A 16280-nucleotide genomic window follows, 5' to 3' on the forward strand; every position below is an offset into this window, starting at 1 on the left:
ACTCTCTTTCAAATCTAAATTTGTTTCTCCTTCCTTTCTACTTTTCTTTAAATTTCTTTTTCTCTTTTTTTTTGTTATTTTTTTTTCTTTTCTTTTTATCTACCAGTCTCTGCCCGTGACGTCACGTCGCATGCGCAAAAGACAACAAATCCGAAGACGACGATAAAATTCAAAATCAAATGTTTCTCCTTCTTTTCTTTCTCTCGTCATTTGTGAGTGTTATTTATTTTTGTTATTTTATTATTTATGTAATTATTTATCTTTTTTATCTATCAGTCGCTGCTCATGACGTCACGTCGTATGCGCAAAAGACAACAACAACAATCCCAAAGACGACAAACAATTCAAAATTCAAAATTAATTCATTGTTTCTCTTTCTGTCTTTGTCTCTTTTCTTCATTATTTATTTTTATCTTTTTATCTTTTTTATTTCTTTTTATTCTTTATCTATCAGTCACGGCCTATGACGTCATGACACATGCGCAAAAGAGAACAAATCGAAAGATGACCAACGACCAACCTAAAATTCAAAATTAATAATTTCTCCTTCTTTCTCTTTTTCTCTCTTTTCTTAGTTATCTAAATTTTTATTATTTTCAATTAGTTGTTTGATATTTTTTTCATCTATCAATCGCTGCTCATGACGTCACGTCGCATGCGCAAAAGACAACGAACCCGAAGACGACCAACGATTAACCTAAAATTCAAAATTGACTCTCAAATCTAAATTTGTTTCTCCTTCCTTTCTACTTTTTTTTAAATTTCTTTTTCTCCTTTTTTTGTTATTTATTTTTTTCTTTTCTTTTTATCTACCAGTCTCTGCCCGTGACGTCACGACGCATGCGCAAAAGACAACAAATCCGAAGACGACGATAAAATTCAAAATCAAATGTTTCTCCTTCTTTTCTTTCTCTCGTTATTTGTGATTTTGTGATTTATTTTTGTTATTTTATTATTTATGTAATTATTTATCTTTTTTATCTATCAATCGCTGCTCATGACGTCACGTCGCATGCGCAAAAGACAACAACAACAAACCCGAAGACGACAAACGATTCAAAATTCAAAATTAACTCATTGTTTCTCTTTCTGTCTTTCTCTCTTTTCTTCATTATTTATTTTTATCTTTTTATCTTTTTTATTTCTTTTTATTCTTTATCTATCAGTCACTGCCTATGACGTCATGACGCATGCGCAAAAGAGAACAAATCCAAAGATGACCAACGACCAACCTAAAATTCAAAATTAATAATTTCTCCTTCTTTTCTTTCTCTTTTTCTCTCTTTTCTTAGTTATCTAAATTTTTATTATTTTCAATTAGTTGTTTGATATTTTTTTTATCTATCAATCGCTGCTCGTGACGTCACGTCGCATGCGCAAAAGACAACAAACCCGAAGACGACCAACGATTAACCTAAAATTCAAAATTGACTCTCTTTCAAATCTAAATTTGTTTCTCCTTCCTTTCTACATTTCTTTAAATTTCTTTTTCTCTTTTTTTTGTTATTTTTTTTCTTTTCTTTTTATCTACCAGTCTCTGCCCGTGACGTCACGTCGCATGCGCAAAAGACAACAAATCCGAAGACGACGATAAAATTCAAAATCAAATGTTTCTCCTTTTCTTTCTCTCGTTATTTGTGATTGTGTTATTTATTTTTGTTATTTTATTATTTATGTAATTATTTATCTTTTTTATCTATCAATCGCTGCTCATGACGTCACGTCGCATGCGCAAAAGACAACAACAAACCCAAAGACGACAAATGATTCAAAATTCAAAATTAATTCATTGTTTCTCTTTCTGTCTTTGTCTCTTTTCTTCATTATTTATTTTTATCTTTTTATCTTTTTTATTTCTTTTTATTCTTTATCTATCAGTCACTGCCTATGACGTCATGACGCATGCGCCAAAGAGAACAAATCCAAAGATGACAACGACATTCAAAATGAATAATTTCTCCTTCTTTTCTTTCTCTTTTTCTCTCTTTTCTTAGTTATCTAAATTTTTATTATTTTCAATTAGTTGTTTGATATTTTTTATCTATCAATCGCTGGTCATGACGTCACGTCGCATGCGCAAAAGACAACAAACCCGAAGACGACCAACGATTAACCTAAAATTTAAAATTGACTCTCTTTCAAATCTAAATTTGTTTCTCCTTCCTTTCTACTTTTTTAAAATTTCTTTTTCGCCTTTTTTTTGTTATTTATTTTTTTCTTTTCTTTTTATCTACCAGTCTCTGCCCGTGACGTCACGTCGCATGCGCAAAAGACAACAAATCCGAAGACGACGATAAAATTCAAAATCAAATGTTTCTCCTTCTTTTCTTTCTCTCGTTATTTGTGATTGTGTTATTTATTTTTGTTATTTTATTATTTATGTAATTATTTATCTTTTTTATCTATCAATCGCTGCTCATGACGTCACGTCGCATGCGCAAAAGACAACAACAACAAACCCAAAGACGACAAATGATTCAAAATTCAAAATGAATTCTGTCTTTCTCTCTTTTCTTCATTATTTATTTTTATCTTTTTATCTTTTTTATTTCTTTTTATTCTTTATCTATCAGTCACTGCCTATGACGTCATGACGCATGCGCAAAAGAGAACAAATCCAAAGATGACCAACGACCAACCTAAAATTCAAAATTAGTTATTTCTCCTTCTTTTCTTTCTCTTTTTCTCTCTTTTCTTAGTTATCTAAATTTTTATTATTTTCAATTAGGTGTTTGATATTTTTTTATCTATCAATCGCTGCTCGTGACGTCACGTCGCATGCGCAAAAGACAACAAACCCGAAGACGACCAACGATTAACCTAAAATTCAAAATTGACTCTCTTTCAAATCTAAATTTGTTTCTCCTTCCTTTCTACTTTTCTTTAAATTTCTTTTTCTCTTTTTTTTGTTATTTATTTTTTTTTCTTTTCTTTTTATCTACCAGTCTCTGCCCGTGACGTCACGTCGCATGCGCAAAAGACAACAAATCCGAAGACGACGATAAAATTCAAAATCAAATGTTTCTCCTTTTCTTTCTCTCGTTATTTGTGATTGTGTTATTTATTTTTGTTATTTGATTATTTATGTAATCATTTATCTTTTTTATCTATCAATCGCTGCTCATGACGTCACATCGCATGCGCAAAAGACAACAACAACAATCCCAAAGACGACAAACGATTCAAAATTCAAAATTAATTCATTGTTTCTATTTCTGTCTTTCTCTCTTTTCTTCATTATTTATTTTTATCTTTTTATCTTTTTTATTTTTTTATTCTTTATCTATCAGTCACGGCCTATGACGTCATGACGCATGCGCAAAAGAGAACAAATCGAAAGATGACCAACGACCAACCTAAAATTCAAAATTAGTTATTTCTCCTTCTTTTCTTTCTCTTTTTCTCTCTTTTCTTAGTTATCTAAATTTTTATTATTTTCAATTAGTTGTTTGATATTTTTTATCTATCAATCGCTGCTCGTGACGTCACGTCGCATGCGCAAAAGACAACAAACCCGAAGACGACCAACGATTAACCTAAAATTCAAAATTTGCCTAAAATTCTAAATTTGTTTTCTCCTTTTCTTTAAGTTTATAGGAAAGATGGGAAAGCTCCCGGAGAGCCGCATCGTCCACATACATTTTAGTGTGTGGCTCTCTCACTAGGTAACATTTACGTCAATCACCAGTTTTAACTGCATCATCTGTAAGCGGGACATTCAATCATGAGTGGGCGGAACTATCACCCATGTATGGTGTGCAGAAAGAAGAAAAATGACTTTTTTTTTATTTTTCACGTTTTCCCTAAAGATAAAGAAAGGTAAGAGATTCAACATACACAGTACATGGAAACTTTAACAGAAAATGGAGAACATAGAATATCTTTATGTCAGTGCAGTGTCACTTAGGTTGGTCTTGGAAATGAAAATTATAGATGAATACCTTACAAATATCTACCACATCTTTATGGCAGTCCCAGGCAGGCACAGCAACTTTGATACAGTTATGTCATGTTCTTAGCTTCAGTGGTAAAGTTACAAACTTTTACCCTTAATTATGAATAAATGGCCAAATACACAGAAAAAAAAAGTTGAATCGCATGTATGTTTCTGCAATGCTCACTCATAATTGTCCAAGATTTAGGATTCAAGCTATCTATATATTGATTAATTTCTTTCTCTCTCTCTGTATATATATATATATATATATATATATACATATATATATATATGTATATATATATACATACATATACCAAGGCTTTTTCCCCCTTCCAAGGGAGGTAGCCAAAAAGGGAAAGGCATAAAAACACTCCCACCCATTTCATCCCCGAAAACACTCCACACCCCTCCCACCCTTCCTCTCATCTGAGCACCTCCTGGATGACGGGTCATCCCTGCACCCTACCCACCGCCCTGGGTCAGAAGCAGTGTCGCAAGACACAGTACATCCACAGCAAGGCCGCTTCATTTAATCGGCGACCCCCCCTCTCCGTCCCCCTTAGCATATAAGGCGAGGACGGGGAGAAATCCCTTCGGGCTGCGTCAAAATTTACTCACACATACTACCCCACCCCCCACCCCCCCGCCCATTCCTCATCATGCAGTCACAACATCATCCATATACAACCATTCTCCACTCACCTCTGTCTTCCGTCCTCTCCCTTCCTTCCTCAACAGACATTCCCCTCTTCCCCAAAGCTCCCTTCACCCCATCCATCCACCTCATCCTAGGACGTCCCCTCATGTTCACTCCCTCCACATCTGCCTTCCATACCTCTTTTACTAGTCTTTCTTCACTCATTCTTTCCATGTGTCCAAACCATCCTAATATTCTTTCATCAACTCTATCTCCCAAATCCTTTTTTACCCCTGTTCTCCTCCTCACCTCCTCATTTCTCACTCTATCCAGCCTAGTAACCCCCACCATACTTCTCAGACACCTCATCTCAAACACATTCAAACTCCTTCTCTCTTCTTCTCTTATGTTCCACGTTTCTGCCCCATACAGTGCCGTTGGCACAATCACTCCTTCATACAGTCTCCTCTTCGCATCCATTCCCAAATGTCTATTCCTCATTACACTCTTTAAACCACCAAGGCATTTACTCGCTTCTCTCAATCTACATTCTACCTCCACCTTCACTCCACCTTTTCCTGCTACACTTGCACCCAAGTATCTAAAACTATCCACTTCCTCCAGTCGCTCTCCCTTAATGTTCACTTCCAGTCTACTGCCACTTTCACCCTTTGTACATCTCATCACCTTACTTTTACCCACATTTATCTTTAGCTTTCTTCTATCACATACTCTCCCAAACTCTGCCACCAGCTTCCTCAATCCCTCCTCTGACCCTGCCACAAGCGCAGTGTCGTCCACAAACAACAGCTGGCTCACCTCCCACTTTTCTCCATTTTCTTTAACCATCTCCAATCCCTGACTCACTACCCTAGCATTCACCTCTCGCACCACTCCATCCATGTATAAGTTGAACAGCCAGGGCGACATAACGCATCCTTGACGAAGTCCCACCTTTACTTCAAACCACTCACTCTCTCCATTTCTAATCCTAACACATGCTCTACTACTCTCATAAAAACTCTTGACAGCTCCCAAAAGCTTTCCTCCTATCCCATAAATCTGCATAACCTCCCACAGTGCCTTTCTGTCTACCCTATCATAAGCTTTTTCCAGATCCATAAAAGCCCAAAAAACATCCTTCCCCTTTCCTATAGCTTTCTCACATATCTGTCTTACCACAAAGATCTGATCTACACAACCTCTACCCATCCTAAATCCACACTGTTCCTCACCAATTACTCCTTCTGTTCCTCTCCTAATCCTCTCAATTAAGATCCTCCCATAAGCCTTCCCTACTACACTCAACAGGCTAATCCCTCTGAAACTACTACATTCACACTTGTCCCCTTTTCCCTTGTAAAGAGGAACTATACAGGCACTCCTCCAGTCCTCCGGTACTCTACCCTCTCTCCAGCAAACATTAAATAACCTCACCAACCAGTCCACCATCACTGAACCTCCTTTTTTCAGACATTCTGCATGGCATCCATCCAGACCAGGTGCCTTACCTGCTTTCATCATCTTTACAACTGCCTTCACCTCATCCTTCCTTATTTCTCCTCCATTCTCCTCACTCATCACTCTCATTTTCTTCGCATTTCCCACTGCAGCTATCTTTCCTTCCCTATCCTCCTTCACATTCAGCAACTCCCTAAAATATTCTGCCCATCTTCCCCTCACTGCCATCTCTTCCATTATCATCTCTCCATCTGTACCTTTTACCTTTTCTTCCCTACTTGATTCGCCTCCTCTTCCTCTCTTAATTTGTTTCCAAAACATGTTTTTATTACTTTCAAAATTTTCTGTCATACTCCTACCCCATTTCACATCTGCTCTCCTCTTTGCCTCCTTTACCTTTTGCTTTACTTCTCTTTTCTTTTCTTTGTACGTCTCATATGACTCCCCTGTCCTCTTTTGTAACCAATCTGTGAAAGCTCGCTTCTTCTCTTCTACAACCTTCTTTGTTTTCTCATCCCACCATTCACTACCCTTTCTTCTATTTCCCCCTGTCCTTCTTGTTCCACACACCATCCTTGCACACTTTAAGACTCCCTCCTTGAACCATCCCCATTCCTCCTCCACACCCATCTCTGCTCTATCTTTTACTCCCTCCCACTCCTCCTTCAGCTTCTTTTCGTACTCCTTCTCCTTTTCCTTTTCATTCAAGGAGTTCACTCTAAGAACCTCCCTACCTTTTGTCCCTTTCCTCTTTCTCCATCTATCCTCCACTCTCAGCTTACCTTCCACCAAAAAATGATCTGATATTCCCCCACCCTCTCCCCTTAGCACATGTACATCCTTAACTCTTCCTATCATAATCCTATTTACCACTACATAATCCATTAGCGCTCTATCTACCACCCTTCCCTCCACCACCCTCTCCCATGTGTACTTATGCTGGACTTTCTTCCGAAACACTGTATTTGCTATCATCAACTCTCTTTCTAGACACATTTCCACCATCCACTCTCCACTACGATTCTTTCCTGGAACTCCACACTTCCCAACCACTCCATCGATTGGACCATTTCCCACCCTAGCATTAAGGTCTCCCAGTACTATTAAATTGACATTTCTTCCTAAACCCTCTATGCACTCATTTAAATCTATCCAAAAGGCCTCCCTTTCTTCCATGCTCTTCTCACTGCCAGGCCCATATGCACTTACAAAGACCCACATCTCCTTTGCCAGTTTCACCTTCATCCACATTATCCTTGAGGAAACCTCCTTACACTCCACTACCTGTTTACCTATCTCCTCACTTACTAGAATAGCCACCCCTTCCCTCCCTCGCCCTCTCTTCACTCCTGATAACCTCCCACTTACACTCCCAAACTTACACTCACCCTTCCCTTTCAACTTAGTTTCACTCAAAGCCAACACATCCATCTTTCTTCTCACAAACATACTACCTATCTCTTCCCTTTTACTCTCATCTGTACCACATCCACGCACATTAAAAGACCCAAACCTTAGGGTGCTGGCCCGAGGCCCTCCAGCACCCCTTATGCCTTTCCTTTTCTTTTTAGGAATCTGCCCCTTGGGGCTACAGGGAGAAGGATGCCTAGTCCCTCTCCCCGTCCCTTTCTTCTCGCCTCTTACGATCCAAGTGGGAAACTTGGTGGCAGTATTCTTTTCCCCCACCACAGGGAATTCCCCCATCACAGAAAGAGAATACTCAGAGAAATGGTACAGGACAGCAATAAGGGGTTGGGGGACAGCATAATGGAGGGACAGTCGTAGTATAAAAGTGTCATCATTTCTCTATGAACAGAATTTCTTCTATCATAGACAAAATGATGTGTGGCTCTGGTCCGTAGGGGCGCCCCATATAGACCCTAAAGTATCGACTGCATGCTACTTTGCCACAATAACAAGCAGCCAATACCCCAGACGGGGTATTATGAATATATATATATATGTATATATATATGTATATATATATATATATGTATACATATATATATATGTATATATATATATGTATACATATATATATATGTATATATATATAAACACATATATATATATATATATAAAATACACACACACACACACACACACACACACACACACACACACACACATATATATATATATATATATATATATATACATACATATATAATATATATACATAATATATGATATATATATATATAATATACATAATATATATATATATATGTATATATATATATCTGCATATATATATGTGTGTGTGTATATATATTGTATATATATACATATATATATATATATATATATATATATATATGTGTGTAACAAAGGATTACAAAGGCGGAGCATGCCGACAGGAGACCTTTTGATCCATATCTAGGTCGGATGCGAAAAAAAAAGTCTTATTAATAATAAAACAATAAATAAAAACTATAATAATGTAAATAACAAATAAAATACATAAATAAATGCATAGGTATAGTTAAATAATAAACAAACAGGTAAATAGTAAATAATAATAAATTGACATATAACTAATAATAAATGAAAATCAGACAGACAAATGATAACAAAACAAAAACAAATAATATAAGATAAATTATAATCATTACAGCATCTTACTTAGGTATTTATCTAACTGATTCTTAAAGCTTCGAACTGAATTACATTGCACTACCTGTGCAGGAAGTTTATTCCATTCATTTACTACACGGTTGGCAATGTTGTTTCTACCTACTTCTAAATTGAATCTATTTCCGGATAGTTTGAGACCATTGTTTCTTGTCTGATTCTCATTCAATGTGAAAATTTGGTCACTTTTGATGTTGTCAATTCCCTTTAAAATCTTAAAGACCTGTATCAAGTCACCTCTGAGTCTACGCTTTTTTAGGGAAAACAGATTCATATGTTTTAATCGATTTTCGTATGATTTAGTTTTGATATTTTGAATCAGTTTTGTGGTTCGCCGTTGTATTTTCTCCAATTTGTCAATGTCTTTAATGATATTCGGTGACCATACAGAAACAGCATATTCCAAATGTGGACGAATGAACGATTTATATAGCTTGTTAATGAGTGATGGACTTTTGAAATCAAAAGATCGCCCAATCAGTCCCAGAATCTTATTTGCTTTCTCAGAGGCTGAAATACACTGCTTGGATGATTTGAGGTCGTTACTGATAATTACGCCGAGATCTTTTTCACTATCCACTTTTGTTAACGAATTACCAAATAACTTGTAATCGTACTTACTGTTATTTTTACCTATGTGCATTACCTTGCATTTACTTGTGTTAAATTTCATTAGCCACTTTTCAGACCATTGCTGTAATTGATCTAAATCTTCTTGAATATCTAATTGGTTTGAGTGATCATTTGCCACTCCGCACAGTTTTGTATCATCAGCAAATTTGGAAACAGTAGATTTTAGTCCATGGTCTATATCATTTATATATACTATGAATAGAAGTGGCCCAAGAACGGAACCCTGAGGAACTCCACTTGCAACACTTTTCCATCCAGAAGTTTTTCCATTTAATACAACTCTCTGTTTTCGACCATTCAACCAATTACTAGTCCAACCTAATAGGCTACCACTTATTCCATGCAAAGCTAATTTAGTAAGTAGTCTTTCATGTGGGACGGTATCAAAAGCTTTTGCAAAGTCTAGATATACTAAATCTATATTGTTTCTTTTGTCATAATTCGAGATAACTGTGTTGTAGAGTTCGAGTAAGTCACGCAAGAACGTTTCCGTCTGAAACCATGCTGGCTATCATTTATCAAACGGTTATTTTCTAAATGATGTTCGATAGCATCTCTGATGATAGTTTCCATTATTTTTCCTACGATTGAAGTCAAACTTATAGGCCTATAGTTATTTGGTTTCTTTTTGTCACCTTTTTTGAATATGGGAGTAACGTTAGCTAGCTTCCATTCTCTTGGGACATCTCCGGATATGATGGATTTCTTGAAAATAATTTCTAATGGAACAACAATCTCATTTTTAATTTCCTTTAAGATTCTTGGATGCCAACCGTCAGGGCCTGGTGTTTTATTAACTTTGAGTTTGTCTATACACCTTTTAATTTTTTCTTTTGTTATATTTACCGTAGTAAGTTTACCCCAGACTTTTCACAGGTTTCAGTTTGGAATTCACTTTGAGGTGTTTCGTTTACGAATACCGAGCTAAAATAATTGTTTAAGATATTACACATTCCTTCATTTGAATATTCAAGTTGACCGTCAGCAGATAATAGTGGACCAATGTGATTCCTAACAACCTTTTTATCTCTAATGTAACTATAGAATTCTTTGGGATTCTCTTTGGATTTATCAGCGATGTTCATTTCGTATTGTCGTTTTCTTTTCCTTATTGTCTTTTTTAAATCTCTCTGTATTGATACATAACTTTCATAGTCATTAGATGCACCCGAGCACTTATATTTCTTATAAGCCTGTCTCTTTTTAGCAATACTTTTTTCAGTTTCTTTGTCGAGCCACTTTGGGCGAGCCTGGTTTGGGGGACGTCTGTCCTTAAAAGGAATGTAAGTTTGAATCATCTTAGTGAGCGTATTTTGAAATATTTCCCACATCTGATCTACAGGTCTTTCGTTTAATTTTGCCTCCCAATCTGTAAGCTGAAGCTCCTGACGTAGTCCTATGAACTGAGCTTTACTGAATATATATATATATATATATATATATATATATATATATATATTATATATTATATATATATATACATATATATATATAATATATATATTTATATATATATATAATATATATATTTATATATATATATTTATATATATATATATTTATATATATATATCATATATATATATATATATATATACATATATATATATATATATATATATATATATATATATATATATATATATATTGATGCAGATGCCACCAATGGATCAATATAATCAATAAAAGAAGTCTTCTTGATAAAAGTGAGGCATATCTGAACAAGTGTTGCAAAGTCTGCAGCCTTCACTTTTCGTGTAAGAATGATATCAATCCAGGTTCCTCAAGGCTCCACAAAGATGCATGTCCAGATCAGAATCTTGCAGGTGTGGATGAATATGATATGGCCATAATAAAAATATGTTGTTATATGAACTTTTTTTATGTTACATTTTTATAGAACTGCACAGAGTAAATGTTAGTTATACCTGTAACCATTTTCCAATTTTACAGATAATTCAAATGATACAGCAGAAATAGCGGCTCCTGAATGCAGTACTGCAAAATTTAAAGTCAATTTTGATAAATCTGCCACAGGTACAGTGCCGGTGCACATTTATATTTGTACTTATTGTCATTACTGTAGAATTAATTATAAGGTCAATAGACTATATATAACTTTATGTGTTATGCTGTAATAATAGGGCTTGTTTTAAGTGGAAACATATGATGGAATTGCTTTAATATTTACTCAATGTTTGTTCCAGATTCATGTAACGCAAACATTGAGGGTAATGTTGATTATAGCCCTAATATAAGACCCAGTGACATTTTATATGACCCAGAAGAATATGCAACTGATTTAAGTATATTCACGTGGCTGCTTTTTACACTGTGATGCATGCATGTTCTCTTTGTTATTTTTCTACATATAATGAAATATGCATAATAATATCATGACATATAAAGTGCTAATATATAAAACTAAAGCATTAAATCAACATTTTACATTAAACAACTTAACAATAATCTTATCACAACTGATTGAGTCCAAAATATATATCTTACTAGTGGGAGACCTGCATTTTTCTACCCCTACAAGATTTAGTAAGTTATTGTGTTTAATCAATAAGACTGACTAATATTGTAACTATATATGAATCAATATGAGGTTTGTTTATATTGAATGTATATAACAGTTTTATACATTATTTGTCATTTAGTGAAATGTATTGCTTATGATATGTGAATTATATGAATATATACAGACGCTCCTCAACTTACGTTTTAGTTACGTTCCGAACGGCCGAACGTAAGTTGAAAATGAACGTAAGTTGTTACTGTACTATACATCCGTAAATTCTATTACCGTATCTTATAAAACACCCCTAAATCATTAATTATACACATAACATTGTAAAATAATAACATTAATTTCAAATAAATTAAATTCAAGCAACATAAATTGAGATGGTGGAGGAATAGGGGGATGAGGAGGAGGAGGCAAGGCACGTTCAGTCTGTCGTTTGTGCCATGTAAACAATGGACGCAGCGTCATGCGTATCGTTTGAACTACGGAGAGCGCACTAAACTAAAAAATTCACTCAATTTTTTTTTCACAATTTTTTTTTTACAGTCAGTTCAAACGTAAAAACGTAAGACGAACGAACGTAAGTAGAGGAGCGTCTGTATTCTCAATATAGAATTCAAGGTATTGATATGAGTCATTTCTTTACTTGAATAAATATGCACCAGTTCCTAACATAGTCTGTAAACTTTATGACTATTATATATATTTATGTCTTATCTTAAATAGTTCTTTCAATTGTTCTAACTATGTATCGTGATAGCATTTCTATATTTGTGCCAAACTTGTAATAATACGAGTTAATGCATGATATGGTAACCGATACTACATTTACAGCTGATTTTGGCAATTCCAAGGCAGACAAGCCCCCTCAGCTTATTGGAAGTGAATCTGATGCCCAGGAGGCTAGTCTACAAGTTCCTGTTGAAGATCCGACAGCAGCTGTGCAGATTACTGGATGTACAGAACCTGGTAAATATCTTTACAGATAATTTAAGTATTCAGTCAATTTTACTATGCAAATAATAATTGCTAATCAATATTTATGAAATATAATAGAGAAAATATCTTAATTATTCATGCTTCATATTTGTTCCATTTTAGCAATTCTAATTGTTTACAAACTGTGTTATTGAAGAAGGACCGTGATATGGCATTTTTTATATTTTTGTAATGACCCCTTATCCAATTCCATATAGTCACACTCATAAGTTAACCCATGATGTGCACTCATTGGTAGTTTACATATCGCTTCCCATTTTTTATCCACTTCCATAGTCACACTCATAAGTTAACCCATGATATGCACTCATTGTTGTATACTATATAATATAAAGCATTATACATATAGTAGGATTCATATTATGATTTATAATCATACTTTCCAAGTAACCTAATTATATATTTATTACTTTTGTCCTTATTATTTAATTTGTATATATATATTTTTTACACTTGATATTATCTCTTGCAAACAGTGATTCCGTGTTGATGCATTCTGTGTACATGCTATTTTTGAAATCTAATGACCTTGGAAAGAAAATTAAAAATAACATTAAGTATACAAAACCAGATGTGAAAGAACCCACTCTGAGCCTTTATAGATACCTTGTATTTTAAATGGGCACATAATCATCTAAACAGTTAAATATTATCTATAACTACTAATGAAATACTTATAATATGTTATGTTCATCCTTTATGTGCATTTTTTTAATTGGAAACACTTTAGGGCACATGCTTATCATCATTAATCAAATTATGCTGAACCTTAGATAAAACATACATTGAAAAAACATGATCAGATATCAGTTATTACCAAAACATTAGATGTATGATGCTTAGTAGGGAAAGTAGCATGCAAAAGACCTTAATGCAAGGACAAACATTTTATAATTACTTGACTTTATTTTGTTAGGGGCTCTCAGACATTAGGGGGTTAAATAAGTTCAGTAAACTTAAATACTTTTCTATGAAGAAAGCTGCAATTATATTGTATCAAGGGTTGGCAATGTATCCCTTTATCTATAAATCCTGCTATGGGATATTGTATGTGTCGTGTTGCATTAAACTAGCTATCAGCAAATAGACATTCATAAAAAAAATAACTCGTACATTTGTGTGTGTGTGTTAAGGCGCATTCACAATTTCTCGACAATTTTCTGAAGACACGATACCGTATATACTCGTCTATAGGTCGATCTTGTGTATAGGTCGACCCCCCATTTTTGGCCAAAAAATCTGGAATTTTCCATATACCTCATGTATAGGTCGAGTGGTTTGTTTTTGTTTTTGGTGCTGTGAGCATTCCACTGCCTTAATGCTTTGAAGTAGCATGGCTTGCCTGGTATAGCAATTGATTATTATGGTTTTTTCACTTCATTTATTCTGATGTATTCTGGTTTATGTTTTTTCAAGTTCACTGATTTTAATATTTAATAAGTTTCACTGAAATTGCCATTTCAGCGGAGTGAAAAACTTGAACAGATTGCCAAGTACGGTAGATTACCAAGTACGGTATTCGGAATAAACTGGCTAGGCGTGTTTCGTTAGAAAAAAATTTAACCAACACTCAGAGTGATAATGTGGAGGAGAAAGATGATTTTGATATTCCTATGGCTGATGAGGTTGATTCGTATGACGATACTCGACACAGAAGTGAGCGGGAGGAGCTGTTTGGTGGTGAAGATGACGACATAAAGGAAAACGATTTTGGTGGATTTCAGTTAAAATATTTAGGATTATACCATGTGTCACTGTAACAGTAACAAGTTGGCAATACTGAACAGTTTGTTTTCGTGATGGTGAGATCCATGCATTGTTTTGGTAATGGTAACAATAACATATACCATGTAGAAAGCTAAATTTGGGTAAATTTTTAGTTTCGACCAAGGGCGCAACATAGCAATAAAAATTGATTATTAATTTTGTAGATTATAATGTATCAACGTAATATGCAATTTTGTGATCGGAAATAAAAAAAACAAGAAAGATGCTAAAACATTTCGTAAGTAATGAAGTCGTGTCCATTATAATTTGGAAGCTTTGCATAACTATTCTTAGAAGTGTAGGGATAAGTTCAGCACAGCTACCTCTTGTTACATATATAATTAGGAAATGTAAATTGAATAATGACAACATCAAAAGTGACCAAATTTTCACATTGAATGAGAATCAGACAAGAAACAATGGTCTCAAACTGTCCGGAAATAGATTCAATTTGGAAGTAGGTAGAAACAACTTTGCCAACCGTGTAGTTAATGAATGGAATAAACTTCCTGCACAGGTAGTGCAATGTAGTTCAGTTCGAAGCTTTAAGAATCATTTAGATAAATACCTAAGTAAGATGCTGTAATGATTATAATTTATGTTATATTATTTGTTTTTGTTTTGTTATAATTTGTCTGTCTGATTTCCATTTATTATTAGTTATATGTCAATTTATAATCATTTACTATTTACCTGTTTGTTTGTTATTCAACTATACCTATGCATTTATTTATGTATTTTATTTGTTATTTTTACATTATTATAGTTTTAATTTATTATTATGATTTTTTTTTTTTTTTTTTTTTTTTGCATCCGACCTAGATATGGATCAAAAGGTCTCCTGTCGGCATGCTCCGCCTTTGTAATCCTTTGAATAGTACGTCATATTTGTTATGATACATGCCGACGACGAAGAAATGAGAAGTTGGCGGGCTTTTCAACCACTTAGCTTGCTGGCTATACAAAGTTCTTGCAGCTTGAAGGAATGCATGTATCTCCGCTCCATAACATTCCTTCAAGAAAATGTACCTGGCGAGGTACTGTCGGAAGCACCGAGGCCGTCAATTGACAGACAAGATGGCGTTCCGATCCTATGCTTGTGGCAAGGTATTTTTCATTTTCACTTCCGCCCACAAAATTGCATATTACGTTGATACATTTTAATTTATAAAATTAATCATTAATTTTCTATTGCTATATTGCGCCCATGGTCGAAACTAAACTATAAAAAAATAAATAAATAAATAAATTTGAGAATATCACAGCATTTCATTATTTTTTTTAAACAATCATGGGTACTGTAATAGTATACATGATATAATAAGCTCGCCTGTGTTAAGAAATTTAACAAACAGGTAAAACCACAGTATGGGGTTACCGTATCTAGAAGGAATTTTACATGTTTTAGTACGTACCGTGTATTTTATGTACCCATTGTTTACTGGTAGTATTTAGTAGGTAAATATTTTGATTTCTGAACCTAAAGAAAAGGTAAGAGTTCTTCCTAGCCTTTCTTGTCATGTCTGGATTTCAACCTAACAAGATTATTACTTGTGTATAGGTCGACCCCTAGGTTTTGGCCTAAAACAAAATCCTTAAGATTTCGACCTATAGACGAGTATATACGGTAGATACACCACCAGATCCCCTTGCAGATTTTTCTCTTCTTTCAATCCTGA

Source organism: Oratosquilla oratoria, chromosome 12 (assembly GCF_046742065.1).
Source record: "Oratosquilla oratoria isolate Oo_2021 chromosome 12, ASM4674206v1, whole genome shotgun sequence".
NCBI lineage: Eukaryota > Metazoa > Arthropoda > Malacostraca > Stomatopoda > Squillidae > Oratosquilla > Oratosquilla oratoria.